Here is a 23,363-nt window from a genome sequence, read left to right on the forward strand (position 1 = left end):
CGCATTGTATCGGCGCGATTCGATCCCTGCATGGCGTGGCGGAAATATTTGCTCGAATTCCGGAGCTCGGTTCGGTTTTTTTCGCGTGTTTGTGCAGATATATATATTTATAGCGCAATGTGCCGTTGTACTTTCCCGAAGGAGCGGTGTAATTCTGTTGTGTCCGATAATCTCCCGTGGATTTGATAATTTATTGCGAATATTTATTTTGTTTACCTAAGTGAATGGTTAGTGTTTCGAATTAGAAGCAGTACATGATGCATTAATCATAATAGTGTAAAAAGTTATTTATTTGGATGAGATAGTGATTTATTGGATAACATGTAAAATATTTCAATTGGATTAGACGCTGTTGGAAAATCACCTTAGTATTTGGACCTAAGCACTCAATAAACGGTAAGATTGTTCTTCATTATTTAGAAAAAAAAATATAATAATACAATGTTTTTGAATATTATTGCATCACGCTTTGTTTTGCTCAACAAAGGGGGGTGATATATTTGTTTTTAGCATTCAATATTTACTAGCGGGGAGCTAGCCGACTAGCCTTATTCTTACATTATTATTGGCTATTTTTATCAAAATGTGTTTTTGAGAATAATAGGGTTCTTCGAAATAAAGTTATCCAATCAAAAGTTTAGATAAAAAATAAACTTTCACCTTTTTTTATTGATAGACTTGCTGACCCGGTGTGCTTTGCTACACCTACCACAAATAAATGTAATTTGTAAAAATTTGTTCAAGTTTAGATATTTGTAAGCATTTTTTAAAGTCAAACCTCATCATAGTTCAGAACCAACATCTTTGATATGAGAGCTGCAGCTGGAGTTCCGAACTGCAATTCAAAGATGGTATATATTATTTACTGAAACTTGATCTCTAAATTTTTTCTTCATGATCTGAAATTGTTACTCTATTTTTAAAGCTTCATAATGACTTATATAATGTCAAAATTTATGGATTTTCCACCTTTTTTTCCCAAAGTGGGAAGTTACGAACTTCCATAAAAACATTTGTCACATCTATTTTTGAGTTATGCCAAATATCCGTACGCAAAAAAACCTTCTTATAAAATATGATCCCTTCTTCGAAAAGCTCTTTATTTTAAACTTACATGGGAGCTTCCCCATCTTTTCCAATTTTGTCAGCCACTGCTTGACGAAGGTAGGCTGATTTACTCGGCTCGAGTTTACATATATTTCTATTTGAAAGAAAAAGATTCGCATTGTACTTTATGGAGATAGAATTTTGAAAACCGATCGATAGCGTGGATCGGGACAGTTTTTTGAGTTTATTCCTTATATTCTGTGTTATGAGCACTTCCAGCTCTTGATTAGCTTTAGATGGTGTATTTTTTAGAATTGAAAAAATAAGCTATAGAATTTAGCAAAAAAAACGAAGAAAAGGATTTTTAATAACTATTTTCAAACAGCTTTTTTCATCATCCTCGCCCTTCGAAGCATTTTGAATATCTATCCTTTTTGCGCCAAAATGATGTTAAAAAATGTTTCGCCATAAGCCGATCTCGTGGACATGAGACATTACAGCTTGAATTTTTCCTAAACTGCACTTGTCATGGTATGAAAATTATCGATTTTATACAGTGCAAATTTCTTTTTTTCTAATAAATTTATCAAAGCAAAAATATAAATATTTAAAAAATATCAGTTGCATCACTAAATAAATTCTCAGCGTTTTTTTTTATTTTTTTTTTAAAGTCAAATATTCATAAATGTTGGCAAAAACAAATTTCTTAGTTAACATTTTTCCCGTAAATTGTGGCAAATGTAAATGCAAAGTTTATTTTCAAATGCATCAGCGTAATGGTTTTAAAATGGATTTAAAACGTATTTCTGTTTGTGTGTTTTATCAAGTTTCATTGATATATCTGCAGTATGTCTGCAGTATAAATTTATGTTTTTTACTCCATTTTTAACGTATGCTGTTCAAAATGACCTTTATTTACAAAGACATTTAAGAATTTTAAATATCCGCTTCAGTTTCAACATACGGAATATCCCTTCTGGTCTTTCCAACATATTGAATCACTTTGAAGAAGAATTTTTTTAAAAATCGACGTTTGCCCTTGCCCCACCGTCTAAGTTGACAAGAGGGAATATTGTTTTAAAAATTTTTCATAAAAATTTTGCTTTCAGTTGAATATCAGTTCTAAAGTCTCATTTTTCAAAAAAGAAGCGGATCAAAAGTCTCTTTTATGCAGCCATGTAACACAAAAACACTTTTCATGTTAAGTACGTGCTTGAATTGGTATGTAAGCAAAAAGTACGATGTTCTTTTTTCAGAATAATTTAAAATAAATAGCTCCCATTTTCATTTCTAAATTCGTTTCAGTTGTATATTTGGGTCGAAGTAACAATTTCTAGAAGAAAACATTTATTTTTTATTTTTTTTGTAACAGAGAAAAGTTGAACGTTTGAACATGCTCTATGCTCTAGTGTAAATAGAAAAACATAATTGATGAAACTTTGTAGAAGACTTTGAATGGCTATCTATTACCGTTTAGGTTTTATGATGATTTTTCGTTTATAAGTTAGGGTGGTCCTCTAAAAACAAGTTTTTTTGTTATAACTTTGTTTGGTATGAACTTATCAAAATCATGTGTTCGGCAAGTATTTAGCAAATTATTATGCGCAACTTTTGTAGCAAACAGATTTCAAATATCTGTTTTTGATTCGCAGTTATCATGGATTTTGTGTTAAAAAATGGCCGGTTTGTATGAGCCATAACTTCTAATGGAGCAAACCAAAAAATTCAAACTTTGTTTTGTTTGAAAGAACATGTTAAAATACACATTATATAAAAAACTGGAGAGTTGCTTTTTGTTTAAAGCTTTTTATTACCATTTGAACTTGACCAAAATTTCCATTTTTCATATAACAAAATGAACCACTTATGTGCTGCGACATGAAATTCACTTCTTTGCGTTCGCACCCTTAGTCAACAATTTTAAATTTATCACCACTACAAAAGCAGAGTTGCAAATTCAATGGCTTTTGAAAACATTTTGAAAGACTAACATAGCCAGAGGGGCAAGAAATAAAAAAAAAATTGAGATTTTTTGATTATTAATGCATAAAAACAAAAACTGAAAAAAAAATGAATCACAAACTACCTAACAAAAAATTTTGTTTTGTATTTTTCTTAGAAGGAGTTATTATTCACTTATGTCCTTTTGCCTTTGAATGCCAGTTTTAGATGCTCCGGTGATCATTTTACTTACTTATTATTTTTTTTACTTACTTATTTTATTATTAATTCATCGAACATAAAAGTTTAAATGAATAGTAAAAACACTGTCAAACAATATTAAATAATCTGGACTGACGTATTCGACGAATAAAGCGACTTGTAGATTCTCCAAACTGGTGAAGGTGTTCAGCAGCCTGGAACATACGCACCATCGCGCTTAGTGGTTCATTGAAGCCATACGAAGTTCGATGAGTTTGATTGAATAGTAACGAGCCAGATCGTAGGGTCCTTGATGGGGCACTGAAGTTTATCATTCCTAGCAAATTTGGCGATTGCACTTCTCCGTTGAAAATTTTTGAGATAAATGCTGCCTGTTGAGTCTTTCGGCGGCATCCAAGAGTTTCAAGACCCAAAAGCTGACATCGCTCAGGATAAGCGGGGAGATCTTCGGGGTGGCGCCAGGGAAGGTGTCTTAAAGCGACTCTGACAAATCGCTTTTGCACGCGCTCAATCCTCAAAATCCAACTTAGCTGGTAAGGGGCCCAAACAATTGAAGCATGTTCAATTATTGATCGGACGAGCGCACAGTACAGGGATTTTAGGCATAACGGATCTGTAAATTCACGCGCCACTTTGGTGATGAAGCTGAGTTGACGATTCGCTTTATTGATGACTGAAGAACGTTGACTGTTAAACGTGAGCTGTGCATCAAGGATGACTCCAAGGTCATCGACTTCTGATACTCTGTTTAAAAGCTGGTTGCCGATTTTATATTCGTGGATGAGTGGTGTTTTGTTTCGATGAAAAGTGATGACGGAACATTTCGACACACTAATTGATAATTTGTTCAGTGTGCACCATTCGCCAAAGTGATTCAAGAGTGATTGCAAGCGAACGCAATCTTCGATATCTATAACAGGAACAAATATTTTAAGATCATCGGCATATCCAATTTTGGTTCCGTCTTCTAAGCTGATAATCAGATCATTAAAGAACAGAGCGAATAATAGAGGCCCCAAGTTGCTTCCTTGTGGGACGCCAGACCGATTCGTAAATGGAAAAGATACGCTATCGCCGAGCTTGATTCTAATACAGCGGTTTGTTAAGAAGGATTTGAGCCAAATAACCATGTTGTTATGAATACCAGGCTTAGCCAGCTTAGCCAACAAAATCCCATGGTCGATAGTGTCGAAAGCAGCTTTTATATCGGTATACACAGCATCAATTTGTTTTCTCTTTTCGATCTGGTTCATGCAGAATGATGAATATTCAAGCAGATTAGTACAAACTGATCTCCCAGGCATGAACCCGTGCTGCTCACTGGCTATGTAATGCGATGATGCGCGTAGAAGAGCTTGGCTAACGACAATTTCAAAAAGTTTGGAACCAGCAGACAAACTTATTATGCCTCTGTAATGTTTTACATTACGACGTTCTCCATTCTTAAAAACAGGAAACATATACGAACTTTTCCATTTGTCAGGAAACTTACGTTGTTGGAACGACTTATTGAAAATTCGAGTTAAAGGCAATGAAACAGCTTCGATGCAGCGAGAATAAATAACAGCCGGAATCCCATCCGGTCCAGGCGCGAAAGAAGTTTTCAATTTTCTAGCAGCAGAAACGATGAGCTCTTCATGAACTGTGAAAGTATTAAAGTCTATCACATCTGCTGGGACGTGATCAGTCGCTTCGCTGCAATCGCAATTTTGTTCAAAACTAAGTAAACAACACAGTTTCAATACAAGAGTTTCGATTATTCGTGATGAACGTTCAAAGAAAAGTTAGAATATGAACTTTTGAAATATATGCCGAAGAAACTCGGGTGCAGTCTTAAAAAATTTCATTTTCAGTTAGCTGATAGCGCCAAACATTGAGAAAACACCTCAGTCACCCAGAAAATTTCCACAGTTAATGAAAAATCAACAAGTGGTGGGTGCGTTCATGAAATCAACACTTGATCACGTTCGAGAATTATTTTTTTCAGTTCTTTCAACACTCATTCGTTAACTCACTGAACATGAACACTTGATTTGATCATTGTCATGGGGATCCTAGTGAAAGTGACAGAGGAAAAAAAAATCATTCGTAGAAATGTCATCCAACTGATATTTTGAACATAGCTTTCGATTACGCTGAACTGCAAACAGAGCTTTAAGAAGCAACGATTACAGTGCCTTTTTTTTCTGTTTTCATCGATGCCGGAAGCTAATTGCCCCAGGAACAGGAAACTGAGTAACAAGTAACAAAAGTTCTGCAGAGTGAAAATTATAAACTGATCCCCTGCATCAATGTCCCACAACATGTAGCTTCCGGCAGAAAGAATCTGCCGGTCCACTGTACATCGTGCTTGAATCCAACTCCTTCAGACGTGAAAAAAACGTTTTTTTCTGATTCAGTTTTTAATGTTTGAATTTGTTAAAAAATGAAAATAACTATTGGCGATTTGCAGCAAAACTTTTTGGCATGCAGCGCCAACTGATTTTCACTTATGGTACTAACAAAAGGGTGATGATAGCTGTTTTCTAACATGGGAGAGTATACAAATTGTTTTGAAAATTAGGTTTTTTAGAGAACCTTTCTAACAACAAGCAATAAAAACGGCTAAATCAAGTTAGAAAATCTTCAATTTAGTAGCTTACATGCTTTTTGTATGAGTAAATTTGATTTTTGAACATTTTTCTGAACAAATTCATTTTTGTTTTTTTTTGCGATCAAGAACAAGCCATTCCGTTAGAACAAACTTTGATGAATGTGCGGCTTCGTTGGTGATTCTATCCGGATGATTCGAGAATAGTTCAGTCTCGGAAGCAAAATATGTTGCTGTACCAGTTACTGTAGAAAAACGATAAAAATGGAGGTACTCAGCTATCAATCAAATTTTGGATCTCAATAATTCGGAACATTAAGCACAATTTTTGAATATTTTGTTTTGATTTGATGATTTCAGAGCCTATGGTTTTCTAAACAAAGTTTTTTTTAAGGTTTCAAAGAAAAGAGATTTTTACTGGGACGGTTGCTGCTCAAGCATGATGCAAAACACAGAATAATGAGAAAATTTCAAGTTTATTGAAATAACGTACGCCAAATAAGTTTAAGATAATGAGGTAGATCGACGATGTCACCTTTGCGCGCTTTATTTCAATTCTCTTTTGTATGTTTGATTTTGAGTCAGAAGAATGATTTTCTCCAAACAAGCATTCTCTATTTAATCTGTTCCAAAATTTTAGTGATGGCAGTTTTTTTTCTTGACCGAATTGATTTCTTCTTCTTTCGAGTATCTGAAATATTATGTATGTTTTAGATATTGATAAATTTTCAGAGAACCGATCAATGTTGAAAATGATGGAAAAACTTACTTGCAATAAAATTGTCATCTGTCAAATACTGGGAAATAGTTCGTTATTACGGTTTCTACACCTTCAAAAAACTTTCTCTATTCATAACAATTCTTGATTCCGAAGGTGGTACTGGAAACTTGATTGCACGGGAACTTCGGGTTGTTTAAATTGGCACAACGCAGTTTATTTCCAGAAATCTAAAAATTATCAAAGATAGAACAATTAACTGGCCTTAAAAATATTGAACGATTACGTAAATCACTTTTTCTTACCTTGTTCACTAATCCATTATCAGCTAATATTTCTTTAAATATCGAAATTCTCCAAATTCTCTTGTGTTTTGAAAAAATACTATGCGTTATGACATTTGAGTCGATAACATCATCATTTCAATCGCAGTGCCCTCTGCGAGTCATTTTGAACTGCAAATCGCCAATCCACTTTCTTAATAATATAAGTTTTATTTAATTTTTGTAAACGAATCAAGCCTGCACTATTGATTTCACTATATATGTCCCTAAATTGCTTCCGTTTTCAGACACCTATATGAAAATAAAATAATTAACATAAGTTTAAAGTTCAAATATTTCGATTATTGCCTGGTTCGTTTGTTGCACTGTTGGCGGTCGCCTGTTGGCTTGATGAAAATTTTCACCCAAGTTTCTGACAGACGAAATTCTTGATTTCAAATTTTCACTGACTTCTTGGATGAACTGACAGCTGTAAATGAACTCTGTCGGTGCACGTTCAATGGAATTGAAAGCGATGAAGAAAATTTGAAAAACAAACCAGATAGTGAATCATCTATCAAATGATCGTAGAAACATTGAAAGGAAAAATAAATAGTAGTCGTTTGTGTTAACTTTGACTGAAAATTTTTCGGTTTCAAATTCAATAGGTTCTGTCGAAAATTTTCAACACTGCTCGGGTGCATTATAACAATTTATATAGCTGGTATCCCGTTTCTCCAACCGTACACAAATAGTTAGTGCATGGAGCAGTAGTCATTAAATATCATATTTTACCTATAGACATGTATTCAGCAGAAGCTGGAGAAACAAGAGTTTACGAAGATTTCGAGAAAACCACTCCTGAAAGTTAGATCGTGTGGTTAGTCTGGAGGATGTTTTTAAAAGACTCCTCCTGACATCAGATCCGTACATTTCACAATCCAATACAGAATGTATGCTATACTCAAAAATGAACCTTCCTGAATGCAGCCGTCATTTGATCCGTGGCCCCTAATGCGTTTTTAATTAGTTTCATTATATTCTAGCAATAAGTGTTTTTTTTTTATTTCTATTAATTTTATGATTGACTTCTCAAAATAAACTTTTTTTTCGTTTTAAAAAAAGTTGTTCAGATCTGTTAACTATCATGATGATATCAATGTTACGATGTGTACAGTCATTCCTCATAAAGTCAAATTTAGTCAAAAATAATATAGAAACGTTATATGAAAAATGGAAATTTTGGTCAAATTCAAATGGAAATAAAAAGCTTTAAACAAAAAGCACCTCTCCAGTTTTTTTTATATAATGTAGATTTGAATTTTTTGGTTTGCTCCATTTGAAGTTATGGCTCATACAAAACAACCATTTTGAACACAAAGTTCATGATAACTGCGAATCAAAAACAGATATTTGAAATCTGTTTGCTGCCAAAAGATGCGCATAATAATTTGCTAAATACTTGCCGAAAACATGATTTTGATAAGTTCATACCCATCAAAATTATAACAAAAAACCTTGTTTTTAAAGGACCACCCTAATTTATAAACGAAAAATCAAAGTCTTCTACAAAGTTTCATCAATTATGTTGTTCTGCATAATTGCTGAACATAATACAGCACTATCTTATTACAGTAAAAAATTATTTTCGTATCTAACGAGTTTTATGAACCACCCTAAATTGTTCCATTCAAAAGTAGCACCTTGTAAAGTTGTATGACTTTGTCATGGACACCATATGTTGTAATCCTAAGGCGAGAGCGCAAATAATTGTTTCCCGCTAAATTACTGTTGATTTCAAGAAATACTCTTACTTTATCATAAAATCTTTTTTTTATCTTTGCACTTTTTTTCAGTCATGTCATGTCATTGATCTATTATTTTTACCACAGAAGCAAAACCTTTGCAAAATCATGATATTTTACAGAAATTCACCTGGAAAAGCCAATTGGAATCTAGTCGGAACCTTTTCATGAGTAGACATCCCGAAAAATTTGACCTCCTCAATTCGGTTTTAACATAAATTTCTCTGTCCATCAGAACACTTCTGCCACATTGCGTAAAAACCGATTGCACAGATTGCGATCCATTGAACTGGTCATTTACAGTTATTTGCTGGGTGTCTATAAGACAGGCAACACTTTTTGCAGGCCGGAAACGGATGTACTGCATAGTTAAAGGGTCTGCATTAAGTTATACCCAATAACCATAGACTTTTTACCATAGTAGAGATCAAGGGTTTCACTATGATGCTTGGTTTGAACTTCTTGAGCATCCTAGAGTGGCTTCTTATACTACTTAACCATTTGAGCCAAAAAAATATCCAGAAAAAAACAACAGTTAATGAGTTTTCAAATCGATAAAGAAGAATTTCCATTTTTTTATCATGTCTTTTTGCATCGTTAATATCTCAAACACACTTAAATCTAAAAAAATAGGCAAGGTAGTCCTTTTTATAACCAACACAACGCTGCTAAATTTTTGCATATCCGAGCTCTAGTAACGTAGCGCTGTGGTTCAAATTTGCTCGATCAGATCTTCAGTTATACTGAAAATTGTAAGGGAAATCTCTTCTCCCCCTTTTCATCCACCTTTTTGAAGGATTGAGGAATACCAAATATTCAAAGATGCATTTCTCGTACCCAAATATCGTTCCATGCCAAATTTGGTTCCATTTGCTGTTGTAATTCTTAAGTTATGCAATAAAAAATTGTATGGAACTTCCCTCCCTCTTTCCTTTCTCCCCGCTGGAAGAAGGAAGGGGTCTCAAACAATCATTAGAACATATCACGTTCCCTAATATCCGCCCACGCCAAATTTGGTTCCATTTGCTTGATTAGTATTTGAGTTATGTAAAAATCAAAAAGGGGGCCCCTCCCCACTTTATATCTCCCTACTATAAAGAGGGAGGGGTTTCAAATAATCATAGAAATATTTTTCGTATCCAAATTCCTTCCCATGCCAAATTTGGTTCCAATATCTCGAATAGTTTTCGAGTTATATGAAAAATTGTAAGGTAGCCCCCCTCCCCCCTTTCTATCACCCCACTGAGAGGAAAGAGGGGTACCTAATATTCATTGAAATATTCTCCGTTCCCAAATACCACACCATGCCAAATTTGATACCATTTGCTTGATTGGTTCTCGAGTTATGCAAAAAATTGTCTTTTGTTTGGAAGGCCCCTCCTCCCCTTCCTGTTAGGGAGGGGGTCCCAAACCATAATAGGAACCTTCCCCGGCCTCCAATACCCCCACCTGCCAAGTTTCACGTAAATCGGTTCAGTAGTTTCTGAGTCTATAGGGAACAGACAGAAAGACAGACAGACAGAAATTCATTTATATATATACAGATTGGTTTTTTTGACCTAAAAATTTCAAATCAAGATTTCTCGAAAATTCGACTAGGGATTTTTTTTTAAATTTGCCCAGAGGTGTATAATTACCTAAGAAATCAAGCCCTATACTTGGTTTTGATGATCACTTTTTTTTTATAATAACGGTCCAGGGGGGCACCGTGGTAGCTAAATGAAGTGTCTGGATACTAAATGATCACAGCTTTAGTTTTAAAAAGTTGTATTCAAACTGAATTTTACACATTTTCTATCACTAGAATTGATATAAAAAATAACATAATGGTGCTGTATACATTTAAGAGTAAAAAATGTTACATTTGATTCTACTAACTAAAATTTTAAAAACAAATGTTCAGGCTGATGAAATTTTAATGTCAACAAACATGTATTCAAAACAATATATAGTTTATTGGTGATATCGTTAAGCTATCTTTTAGTTTGAGATCTAGCTAATCAAAGGTTAACTTAGGAATGCATAGATGAGTAATGATTTTCCTTACCCACTAATTGAAAATTAAATTCATCATCCAATTGTGTACAATCAAGAGCCTCTGTCAATGTCCGTCATCAGTTGTTAGTTTTCATTCGGCATCCATGAAGGAAGTTCCAATTCCCAAACAGTTCTTAATTTTTTTGCGACTTCCGTAGAACAACGCGATCATCTAATGACAGTTTTCGATAATCTTCTTCATACCCCAAGCAAACTGTACAATCTCGTAGCTCACGTTCTTACTCATTTAAGACAGAACCGAACCTCTAAGTTTTGAGGGATGGAAAAGGGAAAACATTTTGATCCCGACCAAGACTGCGCTAGATGAGTACAGACAACACGTGTCTTGTACGCGTGAAGAAAAAAATCATTACCTTCCATCCTTCCTTCCTTCCTTCTTTCGCGCTTACGCCTTCCAGGCGGATAACTAAGGGAAAATGTGTGAAGAAAACGCGCTCGGATCTTTGAACCCTCAGCACTAGCGGCCGATTCAGTGCGGGTGCTCTCAGGCGTCAATCAGGATAGTGCATGGTTGTTGTAGGTGAGGTTTTCTCGATACAAATTTTCCCTCCGCCTCGCAGTGTCAGTTTGAGGCCTGTGTCTTCAGTTTGCGGTCGTTGGTTGTTATTGCTTAGAAGTCACTGACTTTCCTACTACCTACGGTTTCATCCCAACTGCCACAGACGGTCGGGGTCATCGACCGGCTAAAGATTGGGATGATGCGCTTCCTTATACGTAGGATATGGTACGCGTCAATTTATGTTGGGTCCCACTTTTCCGTGAGCTCAGCTCACGTGGTGAAAAATGCCATCGGCTGCCGATTATTGTCTTTTAGGTATGTATGTATGTAGGGGTGTCTCAATCTCGATCGTTTTACGGCCAATACCTCCGAGTGCCATTCGACGGGCGTTACTTTATGGGTAAGGAGAATTGTTTTGGAAAATTTTCAATGTTCCATTTAATTTTCACTCAAATATATTCGGAGGGAGAGTATTTCGTACTGTTCCGGGAATGTCAATGCCTATGTTTAAACGGTTTGAGCTCGTGTGAAATTATTGTTACACGTATGCAATGAATTTTTAATTATTTGGAATTTGAAATCCAAACAGTCAGTGAAAAATATAATTTTAAAATTCAATTACTGATACATTTGGATCGTAAGATCATCCATTTTCCGTTAGATGTTGTGGCCATTTAAAAAAAAACGATCTGCTGAAAATTTTAATGAAGCCAAAAGAAAAAACAGCGACTTTCAAAACTGATCGATCATGAAAGAAAACCGTTCCTTTTTCTTTTTTTTTTTTTTCTAAAAACCGTTACTAGAAATTTTTTGACAAACTTACGTTTGTTGAAAATTTTTTTTTTAGCATGGAAGCTGACTATATTGTGGTGACCGTATAAATAAAAAACCGAATTATTTAAAAAATCTAAAATTTCATCTAAACAATTTTTTTAGTAGAATCTTTAAACCCATTCGAAAAATTGTTAGTTCACCCAAATGTTGATAGTTATAGCATGAATGATTTTGTATAGTTTGATATCAACCGTTTATGACTGACAACTAAAAGTTGTAACAAAACTGAATATATAGTCGAATTAAGAAACCTGCTTGGTTAACGACAAAAATGTCATAAATGACAAAAATGACTAAAATGACTAAAATGGCTAAAATGACAAAAATGACAAAAATGACAAATGTGACAAAAATGACAAAAATGACAAAAATGACAAAAATGACAAAAATGACAAAAATGACAAAAATGACAAAAATGACAAAAATGACAAAAATGACAAAAATGACAAAAATGACAAAAATGACAAAAATGACAAAAATGACAAAAATGACAAAAATGACAAAAATGACAAAAATGACAAAAATGACAAAAATGACAAAAATGACAAAAATGACAAAAATGACAAAAATGACAAAAATGACAAAAATGACAAAAATGACAAAAATGACAAAAATGACAAAAATGACAAAAATGACAAAAATGACAAAAATGACAAAAATGACAAAAATGACAAAAATGACAAAAATGACAAAAATGACAAAAATGACAAAAATGACAAAAATGACAAAAATGACAAAAATGACAAAAATGACAAAAATGACAAAAATGACAAAAATGACAAAAATGACAAAAATGACAAAAATGACAAAAATGACAAAAATGACATAAATGACAAAAATGACAAAAATGACAAAAATGACAAAAATGACAAAAATGACAAAAATGACAAAAATGACAAAAATGACAAAAATGACAAAAATGACAAAAATGACAAAAATGACAAAAATGACAAAAATGACAAAAATGACAAAAATGACAAATGTGACAAAAATGACAAAAATGACAAAAATGACAAAAATGACAAAAATGACAAAAATGACAAAAATGACAAAAATGACAAAAATGACAAAAATGACAAAAATGACAAAAATGACAAATGTGACAAATGTGACAAAAATGACAAAAATGACAAAAATGACAAAAATGACAAAAATGACAAAAATGACAAAAATGACAAAAATGACAAAAATGACAAAAATGACAAAAATGACAAAAATGACAAAAATGACAAAAATGACAAAAATGACAAAAATGACAAAAATGACAAAAAATGACAAAAATGACAAAAATGACAAAAATAAAAAATGACAAAAATGACAAAAATGACAAATGTGACAAATGTGACAAAAATGACAAAAATGACAAAAATGACAAAAATGACAAAAATGACAAAATGACAAAATGACAAAAATGACAAAAATGACAAAAATGACAAAAATGACAAAAATGACAAAAATGACAAAAATGACAAAATGACAAAAATGACAAAAATGACAAAAATGACAAAAATGACAAAAATGACAAAAATGACAAAAATGACAAAAATGACAAAAATGACAAAAATGACAAAAATGACAAAAATGACAAAATGACAAAATGACAAAAATGACAAAAATGACAAAAAATGACAAAAATGACAAAAATGACAAAAATGACAAAAATGACAAAAATGACAAAAATGACAAAAATGACAAAAATGACAAAAATGACAAGAAAATGACAAAATGACAAAAATGACAAAAATGACAAAAATGACAAAAATGACAAAAATGACAAAAATGACAAAAATGACAAAAATGACAAAAATGACAAAAATGACAAAAATGACAAAATGACAAATGTGACAAATGTGACAAAATGACAAAAATGACAAAAATGACAAAAATGACAAAAATGACAAAAATGACAAAAATGACAAAATGACAAAAATGACAAAAATGACAAAAATGACAAAAATGACAAAAATGACAAAAATGACAAAAATGACAAAAATGACAAAAATGACAAAATGACAAAAATGACAAATGTGACAAAAATGACAAAAATGACAAAAATGACAAAAAATGACAAAAATGACAAAAATGACAAAAATGACAAAAATGACAAAAATGACAAAAATGACAAAAATGACAAAAATGACAAAAATGACAAAAATGACAAAAATGACAAAAATGACAAAAATGACAAAATGACAAAAAATGACAAAAATGACAAAAATGACAAAATGACAAAAATGACAAAAATGACAAAAATGACAAAAATGACAAAAATGACAAAAATGACAAAAATGACAAAAATGACAAAATGACAAAATGACAAAAATGACAAAAATGACAAAAATGACAAAAATGACAAAAATGACAAAAATGACAGAAATGACAAAAATGACAAAATGACAAAAATGACAAAAATGACAAAAATGACAAATGTGACAAATGTGACAAAAATGACAAAAATGACAAAAATGACAAAAATGACAAAATGACAAAATGACAAAAATGACAAAAATGACAAAAATGACAAAAATGACAAAAATGACAAAAATGACAAAATGACAAAAATGACAAAAATGACAAAAATGACAAAAATGACAAAAATGACAAAATGACAAATGACAAAAATGACAAAAATGACAAAAATGACAAAAATGACAAAAATGACAAAAATGACAAAAATGACAAAAATGACAAAAATGACAAAATGACAAAAATGACAAAATGACAAAAATGACAAAAATGACAAAAATGACAAAAATGACAAAAATGACAAAAATGACAAAAATGACAAAATGACAAAATGACAAAAATGACAAAAAATGACAAAAATGACAAAAAATGACAAAAATGACAAAAATGACAAAAATGACAAAAATGACAAAAATGACAAATGTGACAAAAATGACAAAAATGACAAAAATGACAAAAATGACAAAAATGACAAAAATGACAAAAATGACAAAAATGACAAAAATGACAAAAATGACAAAAATGACAAAAATGACAAAAATGACAAAAATGACAAAAATGACAAATGTGACAAATGTGACAAAAATGACAAAAATGACAAAAATGACAAAAATGACAAAAATGACAAAAATGACAAAAATGACAAAAATGACAAAAATGACAAAAATGACAAAAATGACAAAAATGACAAAAAATGACAAAAATGACAAAAATGACAAAAATGACAAAAATGACAAAAATGACAAAAATGACAAAAATGACAAAAATGACAAAAATGACAAAAATGACAAAAATGACAAAAATGACAAAAATGACAAAAATGACAAAAATGACAAAAATGACAAAAATGACAAAAATGACAAAAATGACAAAAATGACAAAAATGACAAATGTGACAAAAATGACAAAAATGACAAAAATGACAAAAATGACAAAATGACAAAAATGACAAAAATGACAAAAATGACAAAAATGACAAAAATGACAAAAATGACAAAAATGACAAAAATGACAAAAATGACAAAAATGACAAAAATGACAAAAATGACAAAAATGACAAATGTGACAAAAATGACAAAATGACAAAAATGACAAAAATGACAAAAATGACAAAAATGACAAAAATGACAAAAATGACAAAAATGACAAAAATGACAAAAATGACAAAAATGACAAAAATGACAAAAATGACAAAAATGACAAAAATGACAAAAATGACAAAAATGACAAAAATGACAAAAATGACAAAAATGACAAAAATGACAAAAATGACAAAAATGACAAAAATGACAAAAATGACAAAAATGACAAAAATGACAAAATGACAAAAATGACAAAAATGACAAAAATGACAAAAATGACAAAAATGACAAAAATGACAAAAATGACAAAAATGACAAAAATGACAAAATGACAAAAATGACAAAAATGACAAAAATGACAAAAATGACAAAAATGACAAAAATGACAAAAATGACAAAAATGACAAAATGACAAAAATGACAAAAATGACAAAAATGACAAAAATGACAAAAATGACAAAAATGACAAAAATGACAAAAATGACAAAAATGACAAAAATGACAAAAATAACAAAAATGACAAAAATGACAAAAATGACAAAAATGACAAAAATGACAAAAATGACAAAAATGACAAAAATGACAAAAATGACAAAAATGACAAAAATGACAAAAATGACAAAAATGACAAAAATGACAAAAATGACAAAATGACAAAAATGACAAAAGTGACAATGTGACAAAAATGACAAAAATGACAAAAATGACAAAAATGACAAAAATGACAAAAATGACAAAAATGACAAAAATGACAAAAATGACAAAAATGACAAAAATGACAAAATGACAAAATGACAAAAATGACAAAATGACAAAAATGACAAAAATGACAAAAATGACAAAAATGACAAAATGACAAAAAAAATGACAAAAATGACAAAAATGACAAAATGACAAAATGACAAAAATGACAAAAATGACAAAAATGACAAAAATGACAAAAATGACAAAAATGACAAAAATGACAAAAATGACAAAAATGACAAAAATGACAAAAATGACAAAAATGACAAAAATGACAAAAATGACAAAAATGACAAATGTGACAAAAATGACAAAAATGACAAAAATGACAAAAATGACAAAAATGACAAAAATGACAAAAATGACAAAAATGACAAAAATGACAAAAATGACAAAAATGACAAAAATGACAAAAATGACAAAAATGACAAAAATGACAAAAATGACAAAAATGACAAATGTGACAAAAATGACAAAAATGACAAAAATGACAAAAATGACAAAAATGACAAAAATGACAAAAATGACAAAAATGACAAAAATGACAAAAATGACAAAAATGACAAAAATGACAAAAATGACAAAAATGACAAAAATGACAAAATGACAAAAATGACAAAAATGACAAAAATGACAAAAATGACAAAAATGACAAAAATGACAAAAATGACAAAAATGACAAAAATGACAAAAATGACAAAAATGACAAAAATGACAAAAATGACAAAAATGACAAAAAATGACAAAAATGACAAAAATGACAAAAATGACAAAAATGACAAAATGACAAAAATGACAAAAATGACAAAAATGACAAAAATGACAAAAATGACAAAAATGACAAAAATGACAAAAATGACAAAAATGACAAAAAATGACAAAAATGACAAAAATGACAATAATGACAAAAATGACAAAAATGACAAAAATGACAAAAATGACAAAAATGACAAAAATGACAAAAATGACAAAAATTACAAAAATGACAAAAATTACAAAAATTACAAAAATTACAAAAATTACAAAAATTACAAAAATTACAAAAATTACAAAAATTACAAAAATTACAAAAATTACAAAAATTACAAAAATGACAAAATTACAAAAATTACAAAAATTACAAAAATTACAAAAATTACAAAAATTACAAAAATTGCAAAAATTACAAAAATTACAAAAATTACTAAAATTACAAAAATTACAAAAATTACAAAAATGACAAAAATGACCAAAATGACAAAAATGACAAAAATGACAAAATGACAAAAATGACAAAATGACAAAAATGACAAAAATGACAAAAATGACAAAAATGACAAAAATGACAAAAATGACAAAATGACAAAAATGACAAAAATGACAAAAATGACAAAAATGACAAAAATGACAAAAATGACAAAAATGGCAAAAATGACAAAAATGACAAAAATGACAAAAATGACAAAAATGACAAAAATGACAAAAATGACAAAAATGACAAAAATGACAAAAATGACAAAAATGACAAAAATTACGAAAATTACAAACATTACAAACATTACAAAAAATACAAAAATTACAAAAATTACAAAAATTACAAAAATTACAAAAATTACAAAAATTACAAAAATGACAAAAATTAAAAAAATTACAAAAATTACAAAAATTACAAAAATTACAAAAATTACAAAAATTACAAAAATTACAAAAATGACAAAAATGACAAAAATGACAAAAATGACAAAATGACAAAAATGACAAAAATGACAAAAATGACAAAAATGACAAAAATGACAAAAATGACAAAAATGACAAAAATGACAAAAATGACAAAAATGACAAAAATGACAAAAATGACAAAATGACAAAAATGACAAAAATGACAAAAATGACAAAAATGACAAAAATGACAAAAATGACAAAAATGACAAAAATGACAAAAATGACAAAAATGACAAAAATGACAAAAATGACAAAAATGACAAAAATGACAAAAATGACAAAAATGACAAAAATGACAAAAATGACAAAAATGACAAAATGACAAAAATGACAAAAATGACAAAAATGACAAAAATGACAAAAATGACAAAAATGACAAAAATGACAAAAATGACAAAAATGACAAAAATGACAAAAATGACAAAAATGACAAAAATGACAAAAATGACAAAAATGACAAAAATGACAAAAATGACAAAAATGACAAAAATGACAAAAATGACAAAATGACAAAAATGACAAAAATGACAAAAATGACAAAAATGACAAAAATGACAAAAATGACAAAAATGACAAAATGACAAAAATGACAAAAATGACAAAAATGACAAAAATGACAAAAATGACAAAAATGACAAAAATGACAAAAATGACAAAAATGACAAAAATGACAAAAATGACAAAAATGACAAAAATGACAAAAATGACAAAAATGACAAAAATGACAAATGTGACAAAAATGACAAAAATGACAAAATGACAAAAATGACAAAAATGACAAAAATGACAAAAATGACAAAAATGACAAAAATGACAAAAATGACAAAAATGACAAAAATGACAAAAATGACAAAAATGACAAAAATGACAAAAATGACAAAATGACAAAAATGACAAAAATGACAAATGTGACAAATGTGACAAAAATGACAAAAATGACAAATGTGACAAATGTGACAAATGTGACAAAACTGACAAAAATGACAAAAATGACAAAAATGACAAAAATGACAAAAATGACAAAAATGACAAAAATGACAAAAATGACAAAAATGACAAAAATGACAAAAATGACAAAATGACAAAAATGACAAAAATGACAAAAATGACAAAAATGACAAAAATGACAAAAATGACAAAAATGACAAAAATGACAAAAATGACAAAAATGACAAAAATGACAAAAATGACAAAATGACAAAAATGACAAAAATGACAAAAATGACAAAAATGACAAAAAATGACAAAAATGACAAAATGACAAAAATGACAAAATGACAAAAATGACAAAAATGACAAAAATGACAAAAATGACAAAATGACAAAAATGACAAAAATGACAAAAATGACAAAAATGACAAAAATGACAAAAATGACAAAAATGACAAAAATGACAAAATGACAAAAATGACAAAAATGACAAAAATGACAAAAATGACAAAAATGACAAAATGACAAAAATGACAAAAATGACAAAAATGACAAAAATGACAAAATGACAAAAATGACAAAAATGACAAAAATGACAAAAATGACAAAATCAAAAATGACAAAAATGACAAAAATGACAAAAATGACAAAAATGACAAAAATGACAAAAATGACAAAAATGACAAAAATGACAAAAATGACAAAAATGACAAAAATGACAAAAATGACAAAAATGACAAAAATGACAAAATGACAAAAATGACAAAAATGACAAAAATGACAAAAATGACAAAAATAACAAAAATGACAAAATGACAAAAAAGACAAAAATGACAAAAATGACAAAAATGACAAAAATGACAAAAATGACAAAAATGACAAAAATGACAAAAATGACAAAAATGACAAAAATGACAAAAATGACAAAAATTACAAAAATTACAAAAATTACAAAAATTACAAAAATTACAAAAATTACAAAAATTACAAAAATTACAAAAATTACAAAAATTACAAAAATTACAAAAATTACAAAAATTACAAAATTACAAAATTACAAAAAATTACAAAAATTACAAAAATTACAAAAATTACAAAATAAATTACAAAAATTACAAAAATTACAAAAATTACAAAAATTACAAAAATTACAAAAATTACAAAAATTACAAAAATTACAAAAATTACAAAAATTACAAAAATTACAAAAATTACAAAAATTACAAAAATTACAAAAATTACAAAAATTACAAAAATTACAAAAATTACAAAAATTACAAAAAATTACAAAATTACAAAAATGACAAAATGACAAAAATGACAAAAATGACAAAAATGACAAAAATGACAAAAATGACAAAAATGACAAAAATGACAAAAATGACAAAAATGACAAAAATGACAAAAATGACAAAAATGACAAAAATGACAAAAATGACAAAAATGACAAAAATGACAAAAATGACAAAAATGACAAAAATGACAAAATGACAAAAATGACAAAAATGACAAAAATGACAAAAAATGACAAAAATGACAAAAATGACAAAAATGACAAAAATGACAAAAATGACAAAAATGACAAAAATGACAAAAATGACAAAAATGACAAAAATGACAAAAATGACAAAAATGACAAAAATGACAAAAATGACAAAAATGACAAAAATGACAAAATGACAAAAATGACAAAAATGACAAAAATGACAAAAATGACAAAAATGACAAAAATGACAAAAATGACAAAAATGACAAAAATGACAAAAATGACAAAAATGACAAAATGACAAAAATGACAAAAATGACAAAAATGACAAAAATGACAAAAATGACAAAAATGACAAAAATGACAAAAATGACAAAAATGACAAAAATTACGAAAATTACAAACATTACAAAAATTACAAAAATTACAAAAATTACAAAAAATTACAAAAATTACAAAAATTACAAAAATTACAAAAATTACAAAAATTACAAAAATTACAAAAATTACAAAAATTACAAAAATTACAAAAATTACAAAAATTACAAAAATTACAAAAATTACAAAAATTACAAAAATTACAAAAATTACAAAAATTACAAAAATTACAAAAATTACAAAAATTACAAAAATTACAAAAATTACAAAAATTACAAAAATTACAAAAATTACAAAAATTACAAAAATTACAAAAATGACAAAAATGACAAAAATGACAAAAATGACAAAAATGACAAAAATGACAAAAATGACAAAAATGACAAAAATGACAAAAATGACAAAAATGACAAAAATGACAAAAATGACAAAAATGACAAAAATGACAAAAATGACAAAAATGACAAAAATGACAAAAATGACAAAATGACAAAAATGACAAAAATGACAAAAATGACAAAAATGACAAAAAATGACAAAAATGACAAAAATGACAAAAATGACAAAAATGACAAAAATGACAAAAATGACAAAAATGACAAAAATGACAAAAATGACAAAAATGACAAAAATGACAAAATGACAAAAATGACAAAAATGACAAAAATGACAAAAATGACAAAAATGACAAAAATGACAAAAATGACAAAAATGACAAAAATGACAAAATGACAAAAATGACAAAAATGACAAAAATGACAAAAATGACAAAAATGACAAAAATGACAAAAATGACAATAATTACAAAAATGACAAAAATTACAAAAATTACAAAAATTACAAAAATTACAAAAATTACAAAAATTACAAAAATTACAAAAATTACAAAAATGACAAAAATGACAAAAATGAGAAAAATGACAAAAATGACAAAAATGACAAAAATTACGAAAATTACAAACATTACAAAAATTACAAAAATGACAAAAATGACAAAAATTACAAAAATGACCAAAATGACAAAAATGACAAAAATGACAAAAATGACAAAAATGACAAAAATGACAAAAATGACAAAAATGACAAAAATGACAAAAATGACAAAAATGACAAAAATGACAAAAATGACAAAAATGACAAAAATGACAAAAATGACAAAAATTACGAAAATTACAAACATTACAAAAATTACAAAAATTACAAAAATTACAAAAATTACAAAAATTACAAAAATTACAAAAATTACAAAAATTACAAAAATGACAAAAATGACAAAAATGACAAAAATGACAAAAATGACAAAAATGACAAAAATGACAAAAATGACAAAAATGACAAAAATGACAAAAATGACAAAAATGACAAAAATGACAAAAATGACAAAAATGACAAAAATGACAAAAATGACAAAAATGACAAAAATGACAAAAATGACAAAAATGACAAAAAATGACAAAAATGACAAAAATGACAAAAATGACAAAAATGACAAAAATGACAAAAATGACAAAAAATGACAAAAATGACAAAAATGACTAAAATGACAAAAATGACAAAATGACAAAAATGACAAAAATGACAAAAATGACAAAAATGACAAAAATGACAAAAATGACAAAAATTACGAAAATTACAAACATTACAAAAATAACAAAAATTACAAAAATTACAAAAAATTACAAAATTACAAAAATTACAAAAATTACAAAAATTACAAAAATTACAAAAATTACAAAAATTACAAAAATTACAAAAATTACAAAAATTACAAAAATTACAAAAAATTACAAAAATTACAAAAATTACAAAAATTACAAAAATTACAAAAATTACAAAAATTACAAAAATTACAAAAATTACAAAAATTACAAAAATTACAAAATTACAAAAATTACAAAAATTACAAAAATTACAAAAATTACAAAAATTACAAAAATTACAAAAATTACAAAAATTACAAAAATGACAAAAATGACAAAAATGACAAAATGACAAAAATGACAAAAATGACAAAATGACAAAAATGACAAAAATGACAAAAATGACAAAAATGACAAAATGACAAAAATGACAAAAATGACAAAAATGACAAAAATGACAAAAATGACAAAAATGACAAAATGACAAAATGACAAAAATGACAAAAATGACAAAAATGACAAAAATGACAAAAATGACAAAAATGACAAAAATGACAAAAATGACAAAAATGACAAAAATGACAAAAATGACAAAAATGACAAAAATGACAAAATGACAAAAATGACAAAAATGACAAAAATGACAAAAATGACAAAAATGACAAAAATGACAAAATGACAAAAATGACAAAAATGACAAAAATGACAAAAATGACAAAAATGACAAAAATGACAAAAATGACAAAAATGACAAAAATGACAAAAATGACAAAAATGACAAAAATGACAAAAATGACAAAAATGACAAAAATGACAAAAATGACAAAAATGACAAAAATGACAAAAATGACAAAAATGACAAAAATGACAAAAATGACAAAAATTACGAAAATTACAAACATTACAAAAATTACAAAAATTACAAAAATTACAAAAATTACAAAAATTACAAAAATTAA

The 23,363-nt window shown here is 28.1% G+C and overlaps 1 protein-coding gene across 2 annotated transcripts in view; it reads left to right on the forward strand.

Moving 5' to 3' along the window:
- LOC129757648 (protein TANC2) overlaps window positions 1–23,363 on the forward strand; it is a 392,643-nt gene continuing 369,280 nt past the window's right edge. The window contains exon 1 of one of the 2 annotated variants that reach the window (XM_055754920.1): window positions 1–396. The gene's annotated coding sequence lies outside the window, so the exon portion shown is untranslated. The remainder of the gene's footprint in view (window positions 397–23,363) is intronic. The other variant, XM_055754921.1, reaches the window with a different exon arrangement.

This window comes from Uranotaenia lowii, chromosome 3, assembly GCF_029784155.1.
Source record: "Uranotaenia lowii strain MFRU-FL chromosome 3, ASM2978415v1, whole genome shotgun sequence".
Lineage (NCBI taxonomy): Eukaryota > Metazoa > Arthropoda > Insecta > Diptera > Culicidae > Uranotaenia > Uranotaenia lowii.